The sequence below is a fragment of the Takifugu rubripes genome, chromosome 8 (genome assembly GCF_901000725.2).
Source record: "Takifugu rubripes chromosome 8, fTakRub1.2, whole genome shotgun sequence".
Taxonomy (NCBI): Eukaryota; Metazoa; Chordata; class Actinopteri; order Tetraodontiformes; family Tetraodontidae; genus Takifugu; species Takifugu rubripes.
Genome location: NC_042292.1, coordinates 12,679,895 through 12,694,139, shown reverse-complemented (window position 1 = coordinate 12,694,139; position 14,245 = coordinate 12,679,895). Strand labels below are relative to the sequence as shown.

At 45.2% G+C, this 14,245-nt stretch overlaps 1 protein-coding gene across 2 annotated transcripts in view; it reads right to left on the bottom strand.

Moving 5' to 3' along the window:
* The window catches only part of nlgn2a (neuroligin 2a), a 138,277-nt gene extending 124,594 nt beyond the window's left edge, over nt 1-13,683 (bottom strand). For both annotated transcript variants that reach the window (XM_011618730.2, XM_029839514.1), the window contains exon 1: nt 12,618-13,683. The gene's annotated coding sequence lies outside the window, so the exon portion shown is untranslated. The remainder of the gene's footprint in view (nt 1-12,617) is intronic.
* Nucleotides 13,684-14,245: the final 562 nt, after the last annotated feature.

Here is a 14,245-nt window from a genome sequence, read left to right as displayed (position 1 = left end):
TTGGAAGATATCCCCACATTATACCTTTATGAAAAACATGCAGTGGGTGACAATCTGGGTAGTTGGATTCTTTCTTGTTTTTTGATGAATAACTTCCATTTTAAGGGGCCAAAAGGAACAAAAGGATGACTAAAGCGAGGGACGCAGATAACCAGAACCGTCCTTTGTAGTCAGATTATCGCACTTTGCTTCACGTCAGACTGAAGGCCTGACTTATGCGTTTTGATAGCGCAGGCTACTTAGGGCGACCTTTCTGGAGAGAAGCTAACATTCGTCTTGACGACGCAGGTACTGAGGCATAATAGCTGTGAACTTGTCAGTGTGCCTTATGAGGAACATCAGCCACTGAAGTGACAGTTATGGCACAAAGCACAAAACACACAGAACATTTAGCTGTAGTACTAAGAGGTACTGTAAAAATACACGTGTCTGTACACAACCGAAAACAATTAGCACCATTTGACCACCAGTGGAGGTGGAGCTGTACTGCACCAACCACCCGGGGCCCTTTTTCTCCCTGGCTGAAACCTTAAAGGACGGTGACCTAAATAATTTAATACCATAATTTAGCAGACAATAACTGATGAATGTGTGTGTTTACAACAACCTATGAGGGAAAGAGATGACATAAAAGAGCTTTTGTAAAAGGTAAAAGGCTCTTAAAAAACTGCTGAGTTTTCATCACTGTCTCCTACGATGCAAGCGCTGTTAATCTTTAACATCATCAAAAACAAAGCATTTATTTCCATTATTGTTACTATCATGTATTTAAACGGAGTTTATGACGTTTTCAATTGTTACTGAACATAGTATCACCCTTATTAGCATGTTTTACCTACATTTTCCCCTTTTTTTCCCCTCCATCATTGCAGAATGGTATCTTTGGCTCGTAATGGCAAGTAACTCGTAATGCTACACAACATGATGCTTCGATGTCAAAAATGACGCCGGAGATTGTGCAGCTTCACACCTTTATCTGCTAGTGTGTCCAGCGCACTCTGACGTCTGAAGAAACTGTACACGAAACATAATGAAACAAATTTTCCACTGCCAGTAGTCAAAATCTGTCTATTCCGACCTTACGGACATTTCTTCTGCTACACATTTTTGTCACGACAGGTATCTTCCAAATGTTGCTGGAGGTTACACATATCAGTCCAGGCTGAATTGTACAACATGGAGACCGAGGTTACAGAAGGTTCACTGTGGGCACATATGCATCGTGTCAGTCTCCATGACAGACGCACAACCGTAGTGTAACATAATTATGGCCACATAATAACAAAGTATCATACGAGCTTGAACGAGTTTCTTGGATGCAGGACATGTGCCGTCTGGGTCTGAAAGCATTCGGCAGCAGTTGTTTCTTCATAAATTCTTTAAAAGATCTTGACTGATGCAATTTGTGCACGTTGTGTGTGTACCAAACACGACTTGCTATACAGTATGTGCTAGCAAAAAGCAGTCAAGTGGAACTGTTGAGTCTGTGTGAGCACTGCGGGATGTGGAACTCTCTTTGGCCTTTTGCACAATAACACCCCCCCTAAAATGCAAATGTGGCTTGTTTACATTTCAAGATCGGGGAATTTTCTTCCTGCGTTTCTCAGTATGAAGCACCTGTTTGTGTGTGGACTGCGCTTTACTTCACATTCATAATAGGATGCAAAGAGCAGATAATAGTGAGAGCACCTTTTCCATCAGGCCTCAGACAGCCCGGTAAATGATGATTCCCTACTTTGAGCCAAGGTTTCTACCCATCGCGTAGCAGTTTGAGATAAAATAATGGTCTGGAGTTGTTTAAGATTTAGTGTAACGATGGACAGCGGTGGTGCGACCACTTGACTGCTTCCATTTTGAGGATAATAGCAGGGATTAAGGTCCAGTAGATGGAAGGTCTCAGCTCTAAGCTATATACAAGCTGCATCACAGCTAAGATATAAATAACATATAGGTTTTTTTTTTAATGTTTCTTTACACTATTGTAGGGTTTTAAATCAGAGCATTCACTTGTCCGGCAAATATCACCACTGTTGGTCGGCTTTTTGCTGCCAGTTATGCCCTGACCTATTGAGGGACAGAGTCCATCATCCACAGAAGGTTGGATTGAGATCTGGGGAATTCGAAGGCCAAACCAACTCCTCAAACTCATTGTTGTGCTCCTCAAACCATTTCTGAACTATTTGTGCATTGTAGCAGGGCGCATTATCCTGCTGAAAGAGGCCAAAAGCTCTGGCCAAAAACTCAGGAACTGTATTTTCCATGAAAGACGGAGAGCTACGGTTAGACACAGTCTGTAACAATGTTCGGCTAGGTGGTACGTGTCAACGTATCATGTCAACGTCACATCCTCATTGATGGCAGGACCCAAGGTTTGCCCTGCATAGCTTGCCTTTGTTTCCCATAGTGCATTGTGATGCTTCCCAGGTAAGCATGTGTGCCGGGTCATGTGTGTGATGTTAAGGTTAAGGCAAACGTGAATTAGCAGATCAGCTGCAGTTTCAGAGAGCCATCCCAATCAGATCTAATGCATCACCTTTGTGAGCCAGAGGATTGCAAATACCGGTATATCCCACTTGATAATTGGTGTTACTCACTTCACCACTTAGTGGTCATAATGTTATGGCTGCAGTTCTGTAGTAATATATTATGAAACATGATTATTAGGAAAAAAACATGTGCTCCTGCAACTGTCCTCCCCTCAGCCCACAACACAAGAGAGAAATATTTTTAGTTCTGGAACCTTTGGGAACTATTTCGCTCTAAAATCCCGCTCGTTAACGCGCATCGCACTCAGCTCTTTCCAAATCCTCATATGTCCCAGCTGACCTTGAAGTCTGGCTCGCGCCACGTAAATGTAACAGTTTTCCATCTGTTGGGCAATAGAGGGCACCAGGCGGATTAAATTATTCCCTGAAACATATCCACTCGTGTGCTGTGGTGACAGTTCAAGTGGAGTATGCCCGGGGCTAGAAAACCTCATATGAGCGTGACTTGCTGAGCCATAAGTGTTACACACGAGGCGTACGGACTTGGACAGTTTTACAGTGCATGCAGCTAGCATGCCTTCAAAGGCAATATTGTGCCAAACCTTCTGGTTGCATGCTTTTTTTAAAAAAAAACAATATCGAAAGAAAGAAATCCTAAAAGCATTTAAAAGACATAAAAAAGACACATAAACAGATGGCCAGTGTCATATCACATGCCAAATCATTAAAGTGTGTCAATAAAATCTTAAATGTTTCTCCCTTAGGGCTCAGGGCTACCTTAGAATTCCATTTACAGCACCCTGGGATCTTCTCTATTGCAAGAAATCTGCACCTTTGTGTAGACTATTTCTTTTTTCTCTATTAATGAAATGCCACTAGGGGCACTTCCATTGTTTCTAATTGCTTTGACCACACTCGTGACTGCAGACCCTGAGAAAGAATAAAAACAAAACACATGCCTCCTTCCACCCTGCACAGGCTGGTGCTGGGTGTGTCCTTCAGAGTAACATTTTCTTTGTTCTGAAAAATGGAAGAGACGTGCTCCGAGGTTCTGCGGAGGTGCTGCTGGGGCTGCGGGAGATGAACCCCCAACTGGGTTTGCTTCACTTCTTACCTGCCAGAGGTGCTGATGGAGTACCAGTAAGCTGGAGGGATCTAAGGCGAAGAGCACGCCGGGCTCATATTTCCTTCGCACAAATCTCCAGCTCAAGATTCTTTTTTTTTCTCTCTATGCTTCCCCCTCTACTGTTTGACTGATTTCCACATCCATACAAATGGCTTGTGGCTCAATTAAAATTCTGAAGCCTAGCTGTGGCCTGAGCGGGAGATCACAGGATAGGAATGAATTCTCAGAGAGGGAAGCTTCTAAATCTAAATGTTCAACCATCTTGAATCATACCTCAGATGACACATGTCCTCAGCTTGGGTCCATGTGGTTGCCCTTGACAGTCCATGAGGTAAGGATGAAAACTTGGTGAAGTAAGTGAAATACCAAAAATCAAGGATGGATTAAGGTGAGATATAGAAGGTAAAAGTACACTTTTCATTCAATTTTGAGAAATTGAAGAAATGTCATAGGTTTCCCCTATGACTAGTGTGCATTCAGACTATTAAGAAGAAAATATCTGAAGTTCAAATGTGGGTGGTTTGTCTCAAGGTTACTTCTAAATGTACTAAATCTTCACCATGTTATATTATACGTAGTTGGAAAGTTGTTTCTCCTGTACAACGTTATCATGTCCAAGTGTGGACAATTCCTTCTCCTTCAACAAAATGTAACAATGGGGCAACTCAACTTATGATGATGTCATTTGTTTGGTGTTTTTACTCATATTTACAATATAAATCTTTCTTAAAATAAAGCTTTCCCTCAAACTCTTGTCTGCAAATCATCTTGGTAGCATTTTCAAATGCTAACCTTTTATAACCATCTATATTTGGAGATATTCAATTTTTCTTTTCCGTATCGCAATCACAGCCCGATTTATACAATATTGTGTTGTTGAAAACATGATCAAAATGAGACCTCTTTATGGCTGTTGACATTATTTGCCAATTCGTGTCTGGCAAGTGCTTTAAAAAAGGAATTGAAAACTCCTAATCTAAAAGCATCTGGCTCTAGTATGTCAACAAAATGAAACACTGATTTGCGTTCTGGCTGATTTTGATGTGTTTGTTCTGGAAATATGGGCAAATTTACATGGTTTTCACAGCATAGCTGCTTTAATCTTTATTTATTTATATGGGACTTTTCATACACTGGGTAGCACAAAGTGCCTCACAAAGGATAAAAACAACAAAGAGAAACAAGTGAATCAAGAAAAAGGACATACACACAGATACACACACACATGCATACACACACTCAAACACACAAACAAGCTGACACATGGCTGGGCACCGAGACCTGAGGCGAAGGAGACGCCACCTTTGGGGGCCCACCAGGCCGAGGGAGGTCACGGTCCGTGACCACAGGTGGTACCACCACAAAGACCACCCCGACCCGGACAGACCGGAGGCTCCACACCAAGGCACAGAGCCCCCTAACCACCCAGGCCAGAGCCGTCCACGGGACAGCACCCCCAGCGGTAGACCGGAAACATCTCCCAGCCTGGCAGGCCCCCATGAGGAAACACCATGAGGAAACACCGGAGCTAAAAACTGAAGGACTAAAACAGTAAATAAGATAAAAGGTGTAAAAGCTAAAAACTGAGAAACTAAGAACTGAGGGAGTAAAACAGTAAAAGTATCAAGTAAAATAAGGATAAGACATAAAAAAGCATAAGAACATGCTAACAAAAAATGTTTGGGTTTTTTTCTCCAGAACAAACTGTTAATATTTCATGGTTAGATCTCTTAGCCATCAGATGAAGATAAAGGAGGAACAACTACAACATACTGTAGATACACACAGAGTTAATATGAATAGTTAAAAAATACAGCAAAGAGGAAATTAGAGGGATCTCCTTCCATAATTATCACTGAGATCCTCCTAATTGGGCAAATCTCTAAGCGGGCATCGGGCACTCCGCGCTGGAGAACAGGTCAACCAAGAGAGACAGGAAGGAAAGCAAAACATTTACAGACACGAGAGGGGTGCAGTAAAAAGGCCAATAATGAATTTGGCGAAGGGTCACACAAGAGGGACGGTACTTCCCACATTTAATCGTGCAAGGCAGCTGTATATCTCATGAAAACCTAGATCCCTTCTCATCAATAGTTATGCTTGAATGTGACAACATCAAGGCCTCCCCATTTTCTTTCTGAACCATGGTGGCCTGTTTGGGGAGGAACGGGGTGGGCATGACCAGTGACATTGTGGTTATGGGTAAGAGGTCTGAGAGAGGGGGAAGAGTGCTTTAGGAGAGCTTCCCAGAGCACTAATTTATTAGCATTGTGATCAATGGGTTAATTAAGTGGAGAAAGCAGAAAACAGAGCGGGCGTTTGATGAAAAAAAGGAAAGAAAAGGATGGATAATGGGACAACTGGGTAGGTAAGATCCAGAGTCAGCATCCGCTGTGCTTAAGTGAAGTGACTGAGACCCTTCAATAATTCTCTCATTTCATGTTAATGATGATTATGACCGGGTCTTGCCTACTCCAATCAATGCGCCTTCACCTCTTCAGATTCATCAGACCCTTGCTAAATAAGATGTGGACAGTGCACTCTATTTTGATCTTTTTTTTTATCCAAAAGATTTGATTTCTCTCTAGACAAATTTCGGAGGAGATGAAACGGCACCTATGAATCCGTTAACCACAATACCCGAACACACACCTGTTTTCCTCCGAATGGAAAAAAAGAAGAGCGGGCATATATGTGTGAAACCTGCTGACTCGCACCCATTTGTATCACAAACCCTTCCCGTGCCGTTTCATATATTCAATTCTCCTGAGTAGACCCCTAAAAGAAAGGAGCTGATTGATGTAAGCGCAAACAGAGCTTTTGTTGCTTCCACATCCAATCGTTTTCCGCCATCGCTCGTAAAAGCCGTACGCACTAGCATCCTTGCAATCCCGTCTTTGCGCTCATTGGTGTTAGCACTAGCATCCGATCAAGGTCACACCACCTTACTCTGGCTAATTAAGGTGCTGACACCCCATGTTTCTTCTTTTAATGGTGTGCTGATACCTACACATATAGCCTTTTGTAAACATTGCTCTCCTATGCTAATTCCAGTTTGCTTCTTCTTTTTCTTTCTTCTACCTCCTTGACAGTTCGATGGGTCAGGTGAACGGCACTGCTCAGGGACGATGAGCCAGTGTCACCAAGACACTAAAGCTTGAAGGTGTCAGAAATACGCAGCCAGGAAAACGCCCTATAATTCAGGATACTCAATTTTACCCTGTGTAACTGGGGATATGTGCCACTACCTGCCCAAGTGTACTTAATTCCGCATTATCAAATCTGCTCAGGCAGGGTTTTTGGCCCCAAAGTGATCCACACAGGCTGGAATTTAGCCACTCTTTCCAGCTGCCATTTGTCAGCGGAGGAATCACTTCAGCCTTGAGAGACACCGTGAAGAGCCACAGATGAATGATTCAAACAACACACATTGTTTCCCGTGCAGGATGGAGAATACATATGCCACATCCTGAGAGAAAACAAGAGCGGGGCGCCTTTGCTTAAAGCCAATCGAAAGGGAAAGGCGTGCGAAAGATCGCTCTTGAACGCTTCCACAATAGCCGAACCGTTCGGAGCCACGTGTTTTGTGATGTGTGTCGCTTTTTTCACACCTGTCCGCATCCTGGTGGGTTCACGCTGCCTTTGCGGATTGTGACAGTAACGGCGAGGATCATTACCTGCCCGACATCGTTGAGCGCGATGCTGTGACTCTGCCTCTCGGGTGCTCATTCATCACTGTCATGCTTGTTTTTGTTGCCACGCACAACACATACATACGGAAATATACACACAAACTCAGCAAGGATGGATAACACAGGCCTGTCAGTGAAGAGACATCCTAATTCACCCTGGCTTACTGGTGTCATTAGCATCCGCTGTCTGACGGCTAAAGTCCAGCAGCCTTAAAAGGTAACAACTGGAGCTAGATAGCGCACAGAAGTACCGGAAATGCTCCATTTCTAGAAAGATGCAGCGTTTCTTGGAATGCTGTTGCAAGACATGGTGCATACACCCTTGCACATTAGCAGTTAGAGGCTACAGTGGAAAGTCCTTCTAGGCAGCACTTGTAATGCTCCAGTGAGTCTTGGGGGACCATCACATGTAACTGTGTTTCCGCATCCATAAGTGTTGCCATTAGCAGACATGTCTCACCGTGCGTCCAACGCAACTGTCATCACTTATGTCAACAGATGGCCATCAGAAGGGAAAGAGCCTTGAATGTACAGCAGGACACCCCATGGCTACTGCAGCACCAGGGATCATTATATCGAACTAGCTGGCCGGAGAAGGGAATGTGTTCATTTTATAATGATCAGTATACGGGGCAGCCTACAATGACGACACTTTGGCATGCTAGCCCAAACAGCTACTGCAGATGCTGCTCAGTTTGCCGGCATCACAGTTCAACAAGTCTGCTTACAATTAGTTGTCAAGGCCTCGGCTGATGCTGGAGTGACAGCACACACTGGATATCACGTTTCTGAACCAGAAATAAAGTTTAGCGTGGAGCCCCCTGCTGTTTGCTCAGTAGCTTTGCGACACGTGAGGACGATTGACTTTCCGAGCACATTTTCCCCCTCCTGCGTGTGCATGTCTGAGTGGAGCGGCAGGACGAATGGAGGCCCGTCTCCAGACCTGCTGACCCTGAGCTTGTTTGTGATGCTGAGGGTTTACTGCAGAGTGCTCACAAGGATGTGACTCCGCCTGACCTTGAGATTCAGTTAACGCCGTAACTCACTTTCTTTAAGGAACGCTGTAAGCACGCAGGGAGGCACTGATGAATATGATTTGCCAAACAAAACAGTCTGCAAAGTTGTGTTGCAGGCAGATTTGTGTCAAATCCGCAGGCTACAAAGCCTTGCAGGGGGGTATTTAGCGCAAAAACAAAGCACCCAGGTGGAATTCTGATGGATGCCCCAGCGTAATACAGGAATGCCACTCAGTTTGCCGGAGGGATGAGCCGCTCTGCTCTGAGCCGCACGGATTCTCACTGTCAGTCAACGTGATTGGCCAGAAAGCAGGATGTATTTAATCCCAGCTGCTGCTGACTCCATTGCGGTTGATTCTATCAAATCTGGATCATGCTTTCTAACCAGAATCAGAGCGTGACTGGGATTGTATCAGAAACTGAATTGTCTTCTCATAAAATCACTTAGGGGTGGCTTTAATCTTTGCGGGCTTTCTGTCCAAAGAGGTTGCTTCAGACCGCATCTGACCTCCCGGAAGGTGAAACCTGAGAGCAGAGCAGTTCAGCGCTGGTCTTCAGGTGTTCTTGGTCACATCACGGAGACTTTTTTTGGCTTTTATCTCTTCGAAGGGAGAAAAAAAAAATCAGTCATTGATCTTGGCCTGTGGTCAGTGCCTGCTTCGAACTGGGAGATGGTGGGAGGTGCCTGGCGATGTGAAGGCTGACATTGATATTTAGAGATCGGGGAAGTGAAGTTTTTTCAATCAAAACGTGTCAGAGCATTCGACCTTGATCCGACCGTAATGAGGCCAACTGGGGACACCGCGGCGGTGTTCGCTCGAGGCTGATCGACGATACGGAGGTTTGAAGAGAAACAGAGGAGAGAGCAATAAATGCTTGGCCGGAGTGTGTCAGGAAAACATCAGGGGAGAAAAAACAATACACCGATATATCAAGAACAAGATGCAGAACTGAAGGCAAGAAGAGAGGGCTGAGCTCTAACCAAAGCTCGAATACCTTGTCTCTTTTCAGAGGTCATGAAAGCAAAGAGCTCATGCAGGGTTACCCAAAGGGACAGACCAGAGAAAAGATGAGCGTACTCATCTCAGACTACATCAAAGCTCATCTTTTAATGCCAATGTGGCTGATTCCTTCTTAATAATAAATATCTCTCCTAACCTCTCATGTTGGACCAACCAAATATACAGCCGGCTAACTGGTAGATGCTAGGTGATACGGCATGGCCCCTTTGCAACAGTACTCGCTGTAGCTCTTTTTTTGGGCTTTTCTTTCTTCCTTTACGGTTTGATATTAATGCAGTTTTCCTCCAGGGTCCAGGCTACCTCCACAGCACCTAAGCTAGTTTGTGTATGGCTGGAGCATATACACGCCTCTACCAGCAAATGTTTGACCAGATTATCAGTAGGAAGTTTTAAAACAAGATTTAAGTTGGGACCAAAGTGTACAGTTTTTAAATACATTACATTCTTGCAGCAGAAATATAGGTATAACCGGGCGCTCTATTTAAACTTTTGGACTAATGTAACCAAGGTGTTCCTCTTAGAGAGGCAATGGAGCACCGAGTGGAGCACAAGCTTTGCAGATTGTATTAAATAAACTGGTGTTTATCTTCAATTTTCACAGAAACCTGGTCGTCGCGAATGCATCCTCACCCAGCTCTCAAGCAAATGTACGCCAATGAAAACAGGTTAGCTTCAGGTTAACAACTCATTGCCAGTGCTCATCCTTCCCAAACGGATGCTGCCATAGCAACAACATATCTTCCTCCTGAATAAGAAAGGCTGAATTGAAATAAATTAATAATGCAAAGGGAAACAAAAGAAAGAAACGTAAAAGCAATAAACAAACCACGCAGGCTTTTGTCATCATGATGCACAGATTCCATCCAGTGCCAACATATTTTGATTGATGATGTATTTATGTATTTATTCGGCCCTTCTAGGTTGCCTACCTTCCTCGGCCATCAGCGGAAGGGTCCGATCTGGTTCTGCACAAGGTTTTTTCCCGTGTAAAAGGGATCTTTTTTCTGAAACTGTAGAAATAAACTAGTTCCTCTTAGAATTTTGCTTCCTGATGATGCCATATAAAGAAAACTAGATTGGTTCGAACACACGTGTGGAGCAGAGGGAAGCATAACCCATTTGTGAGTGCCGTGTTTCAATTATCTAGCCGCGCTGTAGATAAAAGAGCATCCAATATAGACCTCTTCCGTGTAACCCGTTGTTTTGTACTGCAGAGTAGAACAGGCTCGGGTGATTGGGTTTATTGTAGCTCAGATGAGGACAGAACAACAGGAACAGTACAGGAACACTGAACATCTCATCGTGATCCGCATATTCCCACGGAGAGATGCAAACAGTTTACGTTCAGGAGTGCCTCTTGAATTAGCACTCTTGAACGAACCCTTTGAACGTCCCAAACATTCTCCGATATTCCATCAATAACTGCTGAATTTGAAGCTGTCAGCCAGAATGAGAGGCAAATTTTCCCCTCGTTAGGGAGAAGAAGCGACGCCAACATGCCCAAAAACCCATTTCTGCACCTTCAAAGCGACAACTGACACACATTGTTTGCTTCCTAGGCTCCCTGTGACGAGGAGGCAGATCTGAGCAACAGTGCCTCCCAGAGGGGCCGTGAGCTCAGCCAGCCTTGGCTTTACTAATTCATTCTGACTTTGTTAAACAAACATTTAATTTCACCAGCATTTGTCAGTCGAGTCCCCCGTCAACACATCAGCTGCCATTTATTCTCTTTTTTTGGACAATCTTGACACCTCTCAACCAAAATTAGCGCTGCTGCTGTCTTCGACTCACCTCTAGGAATAATGAGCCAAACAAGTAGCATTAAATGGACGTAGCGCATCCCGACTGGGATGGCCTGCAAAGACACCGAGCATACATCTGTTGACTGCTAAGTGGCCCGCGCTATAGCAGCCATCAATCTACCCAGTCGACGGGCTTTGAACGCCGCTGCCTCCAGCGCCGCTGCACCTTGAAAGAGATAAATGGTGCTGAGCGATGTTTATATGAGGCTTTGCATGCATGTGGATTGATATATACACAGATTCTACAAGGCTGCAGGACTCACCTGCCTTCCTCTACCAAGAGAATAGCTCATGTTTAGGCCTTGACTATTTGCATTTTCTCAGTTTCCAAGTGCTGTGGCTATGCTTTTATTAAACCCCTCGATGGAGTCTCGACTACCCTGCCACCTGGACTCTACAGATCCTTAGAGGTCCCCGTTGGCCAATGTGAGAAAAACAACTACTCTGCATGTGCGAGGACTAGCGGTGTCACTGTTCTGCCCTGACTATATTCAAATTCTCCACTATTAGATCACCGTGTCTGGCTCCGCGAGCATGCTAACTCTCCCGGCCGAAAAGAGGGAGAGGAGCCGAGCTGCCTTTCCCTTCTCGCCGCTGCAGATAAGAACAGAAGTCTTTTTGTTCCTGCTGAATTCTATCATCTAGCAGGCCCCGTCGATCCAAATGCCCCCACGACAGCAACCACAGCATATAAATGCACCCCATTCTTTGGCGCGCGCTTGTGTGTTTGTGTGTGTGTGTGTGTGTGTGTGTGTGTGTGTGTGCCAACCAGCGAGCGAGGATGTCTGTGTGTGTGTTCTGTGTGGACAGCAGCATTTGGGAGAATAAGCTCTCACGGTCTCCGCAAGTCTTCTGGGCTCATGCCACATGAAAATATGCACAAATCCGGTTGAGGGGTGATCCAACTGATGAAAGACGACTTTTGTGACCGTGAGCATCGTTTCGTGTCTGTAGCACAGGGTGGTTCATGGGAAGGATGTTGCCTTGCGGTCCTATTCGTCCCCGTCTCTCACACAGCAGTTAGAAGACATGCAACGTCTGATCTGGCGCCGATGATCGGCCAGGGGCTTTGATTGATACGAGACATATTCTGCCTGTTTTTAGGACAGAGGAAGGAACTCTGACTGGCAGAACGGAGGTTCCTGTTTCTCAGAGTACGGGGGGTGCATCTTCACTGTTCCAAGGGAATGGAGGTCAGACCAGAACCCCCATACTTAACATATATCCCCATAAAATCATCGGTATAATAAACTGATAGGATATTCCAGGTGCAATTCAAAGGCTATTGTCTTATTTAACTACCATAAGCACTGGCCATAGTTTGCACAAACCCAATTTAACCCTGAAATTTCGAATTGCAATGCTTGGTGTACAGATCTCACCTGCACGCTTACAAACACGGTAAAATAATGGTTAAAAGTTTATCGGAACACATATGGAATATCTCCGGAGCGTAAACTGAAGTGACAGTACCTGTTAATGTGTGATCCGCTGGTGCTGTGGAGATGACAGATCCCACTAATTTCTGGAGGGTCTCCTCGCCGAACCGTCCCTTCCACAAGTCCTTGGTTTCACCACATTAATTTTGGTCGGACTAAAATCGATCAATTGGCAGCCCCAGAATGGGGGGGAGAATAAATGTCCTCCAGCGGCACAACTTCGTTCAATCCAACAGCCAGCAGGTGGGACTTGATGACAGCCTCAACAGCAACATTCAATTGGTTCTACTGCATTAAACGCCAAATACAACAGACTATAACGCGATCCCCGGTGCGCGCAGGCAGACTCGGCTCGGTCCCTTTCGTGCAGGGCAAAATCATTAATTTCTCGGGTGTCAGTCGGCTTTGCCTCGGGAATAAGCTGTTTTTATCAGCGCCTTTACTAAAAACAAGCCGGTGCGCTGTCTCGGTGGATTTGACAGCCTTGGGAAGTGTCACCTGTGTTGGCCAATGGTCGCAACTATTCAGGGTTTTTTTTTTCTTTCTGTCTGTCTTTCTTTTCTGGAACGTCGTCGATAAATCCTTTATAAATCCCCTCAAGGAGAGCCCCGACGCCGCCGGGCAGCGCTGGGAGTCCCGGTTTGCTCCAGTCTTGCCTCGGTGAGAGAGCCGAACGCCGCGCCGTCCTCTGATGGTCTTTTATGGAAGATTCGGCCGCTTCTGCCGCTGCTGCTGCCGCGCGGATGAGCGCCGTCGCACACGCGCGCAACCTACGCAGCCTCGCAGGCGCGCTCTCGCTCCCCCGGCGTGTGACGCGCGTCGCAGTGTCCTCCCCAGCAAGCTGGTCGCCTTAGCAACGCTTTCCCCTGACCTCAATATGGTCCTTTTTTCCCCTGCTATAATAAATTGTGCCGCGTGTAGCTCCTTCCGATGACAGCCGATTCATGCGCTGTCAGTCGCGCAAACAGGTATTAATCCGCTCCTTTAAACGGACTACGTGTCACTCTCCATCTTCTACCGCGGGGGGATGTGGAGAGAAATTAGTGCTGAGGAGTTTCTTTTCGGTATTCCTCTCCTACGCTCGCGTCCAGCCGTGCAGATCTGCATCAGTGTGACGTCAGATGACGTTAAAGGGATACTAACCCATCTCCCCCGACACCACTGTCCCATCACTGTTCAGCCATACTCACCGTGGTTGCTGTCCATCCATCACACACAGCCTATAGTTTATCCTATAAACTCGGGGAACATGTCAGGGTAATCCCTATAGGAGGATAACCATGTTAATCATGGTGGGATGAATATCATGGAAGTGTTCTGAGTGCCAAGTCGGGTATTATAGAGCTATCACAGTGGCAAATATGATATTCTGTGAGATTAGATTATGTCCATACTAATCACCAGTACAGAGCCTTTTGGCAGCCGTGCCACATTTACTCACGTATTGTGGGTTCGTATTGTACTGGCAGTTTATTTTACAGGTCCAACCTTGGTGGCAAAAGGGTTGGTAGCAATCACTTGGGAGGTAACAATCCCTTTTAAAAGCCCCAATTTTATCGTGAAAGTCGATTTTAGCAGCTTTTTTCCATTTTTGAATGTCAGACATTTAAAATGTTGGCATTATATTCGTTATCGATCAAATAACATTTACAGGCAGTGCAT